A 12,399-nucleotide genomic window follows, 5' to 3' on the forward strand; every position below is an offset into this window, starting at 1 on the left:
ACTGCAAGAATCTAGAGCTCATCCCTTGGGAACGAGCGGGGATACTGAAATGTAAGGGCACACAGCGTGTGTGAAGAACTGCAAAGGGTCAGGTGTTACCCTACTCGCTAACTTCCTGGGTGTTGGCCGAAGACAGTACACTCCTGAGTCAGAGGCCGGATTCCACCACTCAAGGCCCAGCAAGCAGGATGAGCCTGCGCATATGGGTGTCAGCTGCTTTTGCCTCCAGATCCTAAGGAGGCTGGCTGCACATGTGGGCACACACACATGCTTCCTGTCACACTCTGAATGTGCATGACCACCTTCTGTAACTGACATACACCAAACTGCCCCGCAGGAGAGGAGCACGGGGTTTAGGAAAGGTTGTAGAATGGTGACTTATGCCAGCCTCTCACACCCCTGCTCTTGCTATGCAGACCTCCTGCAGGAGGTCTAGAACAAGCATTTGCTCAAGACACAGGAGCTGGAGGCAGCCTGTATCTCTGTCACATCCTTTGGCCACATGTACCACAGTCTCTAACACTGTCTGATGTACAAAGAGCCATTTTCTTACTCAAGGAATTACCCAGGATAGAATTGCGCTTTTCTAGTGGATGTGATACGCAGCCTGTGTTGCTTTTTATTTAGACTTTCATGGAGAGATGATTCCAGTCCTTGACAAAAGGTCAACGTCAAGATCAGCCTCCAGGATTTCTCTTCCTTCCATCCGCTGCTCTTCCCCAGACAGACAAGGGGCTGACCGTGCTGAGGCAGATGACTCTCAGTGCGTTGGTCATCTTGGTCAGCCAGTACATATATAGAATCTCAAATGGGAAACAAAAGGCTAGTTAACAGGCATGTTGTTATTAATATTTATTATTGATTTATCTTTGTGTTAAGCAGCGGTTATTCTTAAACCAGCTTTATACCCAAATCACCACACAGAGACTAGGAATTGTTTAATTAACCTTGAGCATTCTGCTGGGCCCTAGTTACTCCATCCTAAACCTCCAAGCCCGCATAGTTTCCTGCCATTCAGATTTCACCCATTATACTTGCTTTTAGTCATACCTTAGGTCCGGTTCATCTCTCCTCGTGGTTCGAAGTCCTCTACTGCCCATCTCTGCTCTCCTACTCCTCCCACTCACTTCCTTCTCCTCCCCACGTCCCATCCTATTCTCTCCATTGCTCAGCATTGCGGCTGGTTGTTTTATTGACAATACAGAGAACAAATGGTGGCATGTTTACACAAACTTGAGACAGGTGATGCTTAGAATAAACATCACAATGCGATGTCCAGATTGAAACCAGATCATGGAGTAGAAAAATCAGCATTTGAATGAACAAGGGTAAATTGTGTACATTCCACAAGAACATTATACCAACCCAGGCACTTCAGTTTTAGAGCCCTTTAACAATGGAGCACCCATTTAGCCATCATTTATTGAGCTCATGTTATGTGTCACTCACTGTATGATTGTAGGGAGCCATGGGCTGGAGTTTGTGGTCTAGCCACGGCCCTCATAGTGTAGCTGTGGCCACCTGGAACTCTTCTGCCCACAATTCCTTTCCTTTAGCCTTTCGATGGGCCACCTCTCCATCTTTATCAGCTAATACACAGGTCCTTGCCTATGTTTGGTTTCCTAGAAGTCTTCCTGACCCCCAAATGAGGCTAGGATATGTCTCTTTTGGCCTCCCTTGCTAGCTCCTTATTCTTCTTTATCTTCAAGGATATTTTCTGGGATAGAATTGACATTTCTTAAAGTCAGGGGCTATTTAGTTTACACTTCTGTCCCCAGGGAAGAGTACCAATCATTTTACTTAATATTGCTTTTAATAATTGCTGGTGCTTCTGGTTTGCATAAAAGCTCATGTGCCTACCTACCTATTTCTCTCTCTGTAGCCAGCCCCATTGGCCCTGTATGCCTGGGTTTCCTGGAAATGGCACCTCTTCTCCCTGGCCCTGGGCTCCAGCTCCATTCTATCCGCTTGCCATGCTTTCCATTCATTGGTCTTCCTCCCAGGCTTCCCACCTCCACCTCATGGCCTCGTGGTTTCCACAACATCTTGTGAATAGCTCGCTCCCATCTCCCCTTCCTGGCAGTGGAGTGCTGATGTGAGAACCAGGCTCACTGAAGTCCCAAACCTCAGCCATCACTGAGGGCAGGAGGGGCATCAGGAGGCTAGGGCGCAGGACTTTCATTGACTGAGTTACCATGATCATTTCCAGCACAGAAAGGGAAGGTAATGAGTTGGGCAATGACTCTGGGAGAGGAGGCTCTGTTGCTGTCTGTTCACACACCTCCACCTTCTTGCCAATGAGTGAATCACTCGGAAGTGAGAACATGCTACTGCAGGTGTGACTGTCTGCTCTCTGACTAGGGTGGGATACTGGATTGGTTACTTGGATTGCAGTAACCAAATACCCGACAAGAAGCAGTTTAAAGAAGGAAAGGTTTATTGTAGCTCACAGATTGAGAGCACAGTCCTCCACTGTGGCAAAGACCTGGTAACTGGAGTTGGAGGCAGCTGGTCACGGTGCATCTACAGTTAGGAAGTAGAGACATGAGTGCGTGTGCGCTTTCTACAATTTACTGCCTAGGACCTCAGACCATGGGATAGCGCAGGATACATTTAGCATGAGTTTCTCTCTTCAGTTAAACCTCTTTTGAAAACCCCCACAGACACACCCAGGAGTTTGTCCCCTAGGTGATCTCAAATCCTGTCTCTTTGGCAATAAAGATAAACTGTCATAGATCTCTTGTACTGTTAGATGTCCTCACTTGAGCCTTTTCTCCCAAATAGGACCTGTTACTGGTTGTTTGAGCTAGTTAAATGTCTTCTGTCATTTACATTCTTACACATCTACAATCTTCACACTGGAGCTAGGATCTTACCGAGGTCGTTCTCAAAGTTGTCATGATGGCCGTGAAGTCCTACATGGTGGCCTCCTGGCCCACTGCATCCCAGCTCACTCTGCTCCACTTGGTATTGGTTCTAGCTCTTGTTCACCTTGATGGGCTCTTCAGGCCCCGAATTCCTGCTCCAAGCCCTCTGTCTATCCAGTTGCCTCTACCTGGGGACATTCTCGCCTGTGATCCTATAAACAGCCCTTGCTTCCTTCCTAAAGGAAGGAAGGTCCTCAGAGGTCACAGTCAAAGTGTTCTAGAGCCCTACATTTGTCATGTCCTTGTTCAAATGTCACAGTGCCCTGTGCTTTTCCCAGGGCCTAGGGAGCTAGAATTAATGATGCACCATGGAATTACTCGCAGCCAGATCATGAGCCCCAGGACTATGTCCTTTGTGGTGGAGCCCAGCTTTCCCACCACTGCCTTCCTTTAAAGTGTCAGTCCCTGGAAGAGCCAGGTGAGGTACAGTGGCCTTGAAGCTCAGAAGCCAGTCCCTGCAGAGCCAGGCCACCAACGTCACAAATGTCTACACCTGTGCCGTTTTATAAAAGATGAGCTCTGCTTTGGGGAAAACGTGGGTCATATACAACTCAAGCAAATGAATACAAACTGGTGTTTACAGAAAGATGGGCCACTCAAAAATTTTAATCTCAGAAAGTAGTTTATTTACAGCCAGCTTTCCGGCGCTTTGGAGGTTGATAGGAAAGCAAGCAAACTAGCAAACAACAACAACAAATAAACAAACAAACAAAAAATCAAAGAGGGGACACAAAACCTTAGGAAGCTCTGCGGCTGCGGGATTGCACAATCATCACAGCAGGGGCAGCTTTGCTGCTTTCTCTCTCTGATCCCATCTTCTGGCTGAATCAGACCTAGCTTAATGTTTTGGACCCAAACAAATCTAATGGGAGTGTCCTGAGTGAGCCAAATGATAGTCTAGGGACTGGTGCCTCAATTCCATCTTTCCCAGTTGTCACTTGGAAATTTTTTCAGAAGTTGCGGGGCAGGGTTGGAGGGGAGGGTGGGCGAGTTGGAGGGATGAGTGGAAGATGCTCATGTATTTCCCTTGTTCTTTTTTCCTCCTCGGCACTGGGTGGCTTCATCTCCTGAGGCTTTGGTGTAGCATTGGTGCAGCCTCCCTTCCTTCAGAGAGAGCTTGCCTTTTCTGAAGTGCTGCCATCTGGCCCAGAGACTCAAACTGTGAGAGGCATAGGGGAGAATTGTCTAGCTCAGTCTGGGTCAGATTCTTGTCTGAGGATTTAGAAAGAAAATATTCCTCTGAACCAACCAGGCTCAAATGCTTAGGAGCAGGCACTGTGGTCTTCAAAGCGGAAAGTGAGAAGAGTGGTTTGCAGAGGGAAAGCACAGAAGCCGCCCAGACGGTGCAGAGAACTGTCTGCTTTGCTGCTCCCTAATTCCAGGCCGTCCCTGGGCTCTCTGGCCTTTCTCATGCCTCCATGGAAACTCTGAGGGGCAGCAGGGAGAGGAATGCTACTCCCCCACCCCCTCTGCCCCCACAAGATATCCATGTTCTAATACCCAGGACCTAGACACATTAGGTTAGGTAGCAAAGGGGAGGGAGGGTTGCTAGTCAGCTGACTTCAGGACATTTATCTGGGAGGTTCCAGGCAAAACCAAGGAAATCATCAGGGTTTTTAAAATTGGAAGGTGAGGGCACATGGGATGAGTCAGAGCCAGAGAGATGTGGCTATGTGTCTATCTTCAAAGATGGAGGAAGAGGCTGCTAGGCAAAAAAAATCCTGTAGTCTTCAGAAACTAGAAAGAAACAAAGAAATACATTCACTCCCAGATTTTCAGGAACAAGGCTTTGTTAATGCTGTGGGTTTTAGCCCAGTCTGTAGGTTAGTAATCTGAACTGTAGAATGCGGAGGTGATCTGTTTGTATTCTGTTACTACCATTGTGGTCATTTGTTATAGAAGCAAGAGAAAGCTAAAACATGGAGCAATCCCATCCAAGATAAAGGGTGTGTGATCTGGCTCCTGTTACTTTCAACCCAAGAATCCTGTGATGGCCTACTTGGATCTTTTTTTCTCTGAGTTTTAGAATTACACTTCTGTCCCAGAAGGCTATTGCTTTTCTAAATAACATTTCTTCACTCATTTGTTCAATGGTGAAATCTTTTTTTTTTTAAAGATCTGTTTATTTATTATGTATACCGTGTTCTAGAAGAAGGAAGTCTGAGTTGGATTTTGGAAGCGAGGAAAGGATTCAGCAGGCTCTGTGGGCAGCAGCATCTGAAGCCCTGGTTGATGTATGGGAAGAGCAGAGGCCTGGGGGGAATGAAGGTCAGCCAGATTGGTGGGAGCAGAGGTTGAGGTGGAGCAGTTAGACCAGCTCCAAACTGTAAATTGTCAATGCCACATTAAGTCTGACCTTATTCTGGGGCAGATGTGGCTTTGGGAGATTTTGGGTAGGGGCAGGGCTACTGTAGCGTATTTTACAACGCGGTAATGGAGAGTTGTGATTGTCAACCTGGTAGAATTTAGTGTCATCTTGGAAACAACCCCTGGGTGTGTCTGCAAAAGGTGTTTCCAGTGAGGTTTAACTGAGGTGGGCCCACCTTGAATGTAGGCAGCCCCATCCTATGGCTTGGGTATCTCAGACTGAGTAAAAAGGAGCTAGGGAGCCGAACCCAGCGTTTCTCTCTCTGCTTCCTGACTGTGGATGCCATGTGACCAGCTGCCCCACGCCCCTGCCCTCTCCATTGGGATGGACTGTGCTCTCAAACTGTGAGTCAGAATAAGCCCGTCCTTCCTGAGTTGTTTTTGTAATATATTTTGTCACCAAAATAAGAAAAGAACTCAATACAGATGTTGAACGTAGCTTACCTTCTAAATGTTAGGTAGTTGTTGAACTTCAAGGGATGTGCATTTCCTGGGCCCAGAGATGAGTGCTCACACTGAAGAGAGTTGGAGCTAAGTCCCAGCTACCAGAAGGGCCCCAAAGCCCTAGGGAATTAATAGAAATTGTCAGTCTCTAGAAGTTTCCTACCAAACTTACAATACAACCAGATTCTCTCCCAGGCCTGAGCCCACTGTCTGGCAGGGTCTCCTGCCTAACCTGAGGCTGGCCTCCCCCTTTTACACCTCAGTACCCATGTTTCCTCAACCCCAGCCCTGTCTCCCTGCCCTTCTCCCTCAGGCTAAGAAAGCTCAGGGAACATAAGCAAGGTAATTATGGAGTCTCGACGCCAGCACACCAGCTCTTGGAGTCAGGAGCCTGTTGCTGTCTCCTGGACACTGAACACACATAGTAGGCCCTCTAGAGCAGTGATTAAGCCTGGTCTCCCAGGCCCAGACCTGAGGTCTTTGTGTAGTACTATCAGAATGTGCAATACAGCATTCAGGAAGGAGACGCCCTGCATGTCGCTATGCCATTATTCCAGTGGGGACTCCCAGAGTGGAACTCTTAGCTCCGCCTCTTGGCAGCGTCCCTGACCCAGACTAGGAAAGATGATACATAGGGGTATCCAAAACATCCCTGGGTCCTTCGCTCAGCTCCAGGGCCACTGTATATTTGAGGAAGAACTGCCAGGAGTAACCCTTTGACTGCTGGTGGAAAGAGTGGTTTGTTTGGCTTTGGTTTGGTTTTTTAGACAGTGCCTTGCTATGTGGCCTAAGCTGACCCAGAACTTGCTAAGTAGCCCAGGCTGGCAGACATGATCTTTCTGCCTCAGCTTCTCTGGTACTGGGATGATGGACACGTACCACCATCCAGAGGGAGGCACATTTTAAACCAGGGACAGCTGTGTCAAGAAGCTTGGCTGAGGTGACTCCACTCTCATTGGCCCACGCAGGGCGGGAGAGGGAGGGGACCTTCTGGACTGGCAGAAGGGAGACAAGCGGCAAAGTCACCTTGGGGTGGATAAGCCAGGGCTTCTCTGGCACCTGAACCTCTGTAAAAGGCCTGCTTGTTCATGCCAGAGAAAGTTCCTTATTAGGGACTCCACTTGGAGACTGCATCTATGGGCTGCATGCCAGGCCACAGAGGAAGACAATGCAGCCAGTCCTGATGAGACCTGAAAGGTTAGGGTCAGATAGAAGGGGAGGAGGACCTCCCCTATCAGTGGAATGGGGAGGGACATACGGGGAAAAGAGGGAAGATGGGTGGGACTGGGAGGTGGTGAGGGAGGGGGCACAGCTGGGATACAAATTGAATAAATTGTAATAAATGATAATAATAAAAATCATCTTTAAAAGGCCTGCTTGTTAGGGATTACCTGGCGTGTTTGATGTTCCCATTGTAAGGCCCTAACCTCTAGTACCTCAGAATGTAGCTTTTTAGAAGCAGGACATTTAAATTCACAGTATTAAAATCTGTATTAGTTAATAGTCTCCAGAGAAACAGGACCAGTAGGGAGAAGGAGAGGAGAGAGAGAGAGAAAGAGAGAGAGAAAGAACACGTAACCCGTAAGAACAGTGTGTCATGTGCTAATGGAGACTGGCAAGTCCCAGGATCTTCAGGATGCTTCTGCAAGAACTAACTGTAGCCTCCAAATGAGGGTCACAGGCTCAAGGCTGGAGAACTGTTTTAGGACATGAAAAAAAAAATATTGCTTTAGGGTGAAGGCCACAAGACCAAAGGAATTCTTTCTTGGCTGTGGACGGGTGGTCTTTTTATTGCATTTGGCTTCAGCTGACTAGATGAAGTCTACCCACATGAAAAAAGGAGATCTGCTTTTCTAAGTCTAGGAGTTAATCCCACCCACAAGGATGTCTTACCAAGTATCTGGACATCCCAGTCATGTCAGCACAGAAAATAAACCATTTTAAGCCCATCCGTTATCATCTTGGCACCCATTTCCAGCTCCTTAGACTCCCACTCCAACCAGTTTCTGTTTTGACTAGTATACTTAGAAGGGCGTTCAGGGACAAGCATGTTGAAGTAATCTTGTGGTGTTTTTTCTTTTTTCCTTATTTTTTTGTAGCTGTGAATGACAAAATGCCTTTAAAAAATAACCTTAAGGGAGAAAGACTATATTTTGGATTTCAGAGGTTATGGTGTATAGTGAGCTGGCTGTGTTATTCCTGCGAGGCAGAACAGTGGAAGGATATGATACAGTAACCTTAAGGCAGACAGGAAGAAGAGAGTGAAAGCGAAAACGAGAGTGAGCAAGCAAGAGAGAAGAGAGAGAGAGCCTGAGGCAGGGAACTCTTTCAAAGACATGCCCCCTATGTTAGTCACTTTTTTATAGCTGTGATAAGACACCACGACCAAGGCAACTTAGAGAGGAACAAGTTTATTTGGGCTTACGGTTTCAGAGGGTTAGATCTGTGATGGCGGAGTGGAAGGAGGAACAGACATGGCAACTGAAACCGAAGCCAAGGGCTCCCAGCTCAAACTGCGAGCAGGAAGCAGGGAGCACTCTGGAAGTGGAGCAAGGCCCTCCAGGTGCTGTACTTTCTTCACTAAGGCCACACTTCCTAAGCCTCCAAAGCAGTGCCACCAGGCGGGGTACCAAGTATTCAAATGCCTGGAACTATCGGGGACACCTCATTCAAACCACCACATCCCAGGGGACCTACCCTAGGCAACAAGGCTCTCACTTCCATCCACTCCCAGTGCTCTATTCAAAATTCACATTCCTCAGTTCATTCAATCACTGGTTGATCCTAGCCCTCATGGAGCCCATTTCCAAGCCAGGGCCACTAGTATAGATGACAGAGACTCCCTCTTCTGTCTCGGGGAAGACAGTGGAGGGGCCACCCTCAACCCTGTGCACACATGGAGCCACTGTGTCGTCTCCTTGCAACTTCTGTCCAGCATACTACGGCGAAGCATTGCCCGGCATCTTCACACCGCTGCAGAGGAAGGATTGTCTGGCGCTCTGAGAACCACCTCTGCCTTAGAATACACTGAACAATAGTGAAGAGGGGTTGCATCTCTGCGCGCTTGTGTGTGTCTGCGATGTTTACATTCCTAATAACAGCTTTCCTGACACGCAGACACTCTTGAGGAGGAAGCTGAGAAAGTGACTGACAGTTTCTCTGTGTCCAACAGCTTCTTGGATCAAGGCCAGAAAATGGAGCATTTGAAGAAGCTGCTTTGACACTTTGATGGCAGGCCAGCAGGGCAAGCTGTGAAGCCACCCAAAGGTGGGAGCTCCTTTCCCTGCCCTGTTGAGGCAGTCTTGGGGTGTCACAGTGGCCATCTGCCCTGCAGGAACGAAGCCTCTCACAAGCACCCAACTGAAGAGCCTTATAACACATGTAGGCTAAGCACAGCATTGCTGCCGGGCCTGCTGGGCCCATAGAGACACTGTTGGTCACTGGTCTCTCTTACAGCGTAGATGGAGAAATACAAGATCAGGGTCGTATGAAGATCAGTGATTGCCACAGACCATTTCAAGGAAAGAGAGATTCTAGAAGCATGTGGTCATTAGCAGCCGTTGTGTCCAGTCAGTTGCGGCCACCCCCTTTTATCGGACCCTTTACAACACAAAAATCCTGCCATTGCTTTCACTTTTCTTCTGGTCTTCCTGGTGACCTTCATGGGCAGGTCCTTCCTACCAGCTCTGGGTTCTCAGGGCAGAGAGATGTGCCCATTGAGGTGCCTTTGTTGGCCTTCATTCTGTAGTAGAGTCTGTCAGTTAAGAGCTGCTCCAGCAAGCAGGCCCTAGCGGGAGAGATCCACAGGTGATGGTAGCCCCAAGTAGAACTAAGGATAGCATGAAAACAGTAAGGGATGGAGAATGGCTACACGCACCTTGCACTCCATGCTAAGAACATGTTTACATTCCAGATTGTAGTATGGGAGCTGCGCATCATTAATCCCTTAGCATGTACTCACTTGCATGCTCTGAGGCAACTCTGTGTCAAGGAGAGTCCAGATGGAATTGATATTAGCAAACACTGACTCTACTCAGGGTTCCATGAAGTGCTTGTGTCCAGACATTTGGAGAATGAAAGAGTGCAAGGGGTGGAAATGAGAGGGATTGAGGCACAAGCCTCAGAAATGTGTCTGAGAAAATGGTGGGATATTTCCCTGGAGGTTACTGGCCAGAAGAGGTCCCAGAGCCTCCCCCAAAAGTATAGGTTTATTGCCGTTGCTCTTGGTTGCCTACTAGAACCAGATGGAAAGTCCTTATTGCTGAAAGCACGGCATACTTTTGTTTTTCAGAACATAGAGAAATCCAGACGGAACTTACCTCCCTGCTGGATAGCTTTCCTGGAGCTGAAAGGTGTTATGCAGGGAAAAGTTAACAGTGCTGTACCTGTGGCCAAGCCTGAATCCTTTTAAGATATGTGCAATAGCAGCACAAAGGTTATGGGGGTGAGCAATTGCTGTTGGATTGGATTGGAAGCCTGCTCTACGGGAGTTAGTTTATGCCTGGCACCATAAACTTCGTCAAAAGCCATTGGAGAGATCATAGACCAGAGAAACTACTGCTGTTTTGTTAAGTGGTCATATTGTCAAACCACATTCTATCTGTTGATGTTTGTATTCATAAATTAGTGCTGCCCTCAGTCTTGGCCAGAGAAATTTCTCTCTGCAGTGGTCACCAGTAAATGCAGATTCATAACTTTTCAAACTGCTGGTCATAAACTACTACTGAGTAGTCAGCCCTAAATGGGATATTTACCCCAAAACACACCACACTCCAAGGTTCAGGTAACACTGTGGAATAGGAGATAGAAAGAAGGTAAGAGCTAAAGGGTAGGAAGAAGTGCTGTGAAATGCCGTCTTTTGGACATGGCATGACCACTTTCACCCATGAACTAACTGTGGCTATGTTTACTTGCACAAGATCTGTGTAAGATCAAGCCAGCAAGAACACTCAGCATTCCAACAGGCAGCACCACACGGACCGGGTTCATGGGAGCAGGGAGTGGGGAGCTGGGAAGTGTATGATCAAGTTGCAGCGTTTACATGTTTGAAATTGTCTAAGAATAACTGAAAATATTCTTTACAGAATATGACCACTTGACCAGAGGGGCAAGACTGATTTCCCGAATGACGGCCCTTGCCCCCGCTTCCTGGTAAAGCTTGCTGATTGGAGATGGTATACTGAGGTTATTTCCCTAGCTGCTGACGCACTGCCTACTCAGATTTCAGGCTCTCTGAATAGTGCTCAGCGTAAAGATTCAGATCCTCCCACTGCTCCTTGTGGCCAGGAGTGTATGCCACTTACAAGACCAAGCTTGGCAAGACCTGAAACTAGATGTAGCCTGGATCTGACTGTCCACCATCCATTGCCAGGTGCTGAAAACTTTGGCAGGTCTGTGATGGGAGTCAGGTCTCCAGGAGGGAGCGCAAGCTACCCCCAAAGGATGTTCCCTATACCAAGCCAGTGGGTTTCAGAGGTCCTAGGTCAGGTTAGGCTGAACCAGGATGTGAAAAGGAAACTCTCCATATCCCAGTGGCTTAAATGATATAGCAGTATTTCTTCACACTGTATATCCATTTTAAGGCAGGTGGTGAGGATGGGGGATTGTGGTTGCTGCAGAAGTGTGGCTGGCAGAGGAGGGCCTCAACCTGCCAGATCCTTCTGGTTGCACACTACAGGCTCTGCCTGAAGGTGAGCCTTACATGCTGCTAATCAGAGCAATGCTGGCCTAGCTCCCGGCCAGCTGGCTGTTACCAAACTATGAGGGCTCACTGGAGTATAAGTATATATATATATGTACAGATATATGTTTGTGTGTGTGTGTATTCTTTTCTTTTTGTTTTTTTGAGACAGGGTTTTTCTGTGTAGCCTTGGCTGTCCTGGAACTTGCTGTGTAGACCAGGCTGGCCGAGAATTCACAGTGATCTGCCTGCCTCTGCCTCCTGAGTGCCAGGATACTACCCAGCTAGAAATCATGTATTTTTAATAGCCTAACATAATGACAGGGCGCAGGGGAACTACTAGCTGGGAGTGGCCAGGAACTGGCTGTTTCTTCCTTCTCTGGGGTTGAGCTCATTCCGGCATATATAGACAGGCCTTAGAATGACGACTTCAGTAGTTTTGTTACCCTGTGAGCCTTCTCTGCTTTCAACTTTCTTACCCAACTGTGAAATCCAATTTAGAACCTAGCCATGCCTGGTAATTCCACCTTCATCCAGGTGACAGAGGGTAAAAGCAGCCTCGGGCTGCCTGGTGAGATGGTTCAGAGAGCAAGGGAACCAACCCAGAAGGCCTGGCTTTGATCCCTGGGCCTCACATGGTGGAAGAAGAGACCAGAAAGACACAGGCATGTTTTGTTTTTGTTTGTTTGGTTGGTTGGTTGGTTTTTCTTTTTCCTGACCTCCACACACACACAATGCAGGACACATACACAATACATATGTAATTAAAAAAAAATCAGGATCCAAATATGAGTGTTTCTTTCTCTTTCTTTCTTTCTTTCTTTCTTTCTTTCTTTCTTTCTTTCTTTCTTTCTACTCTCAGAACTAAAACAGAAAAGTAAAGGGAGGGTGGGAAGAGAACTTGAAAGAAACAAATGGAAACCAGGGTGACCCTGCCTTTGCCAGGAGTGTTGGGTGAATAACAGGAAGATGGATGGGTTA

This window comes from Meriones unguiculatus, chromosome 8 (assembly GCF_030254825.1).
Source record: "Meriones unguiculatus strain TT.TT164.6M chromosome 8, Bangor_MerUng_6.1, whole genome shotgun sequence".
NCBI lineage: Eukaryota > Metazoa > Chordata > Mammalia > Rodentia > Muridae > Meriones > Meriones unguiculatus.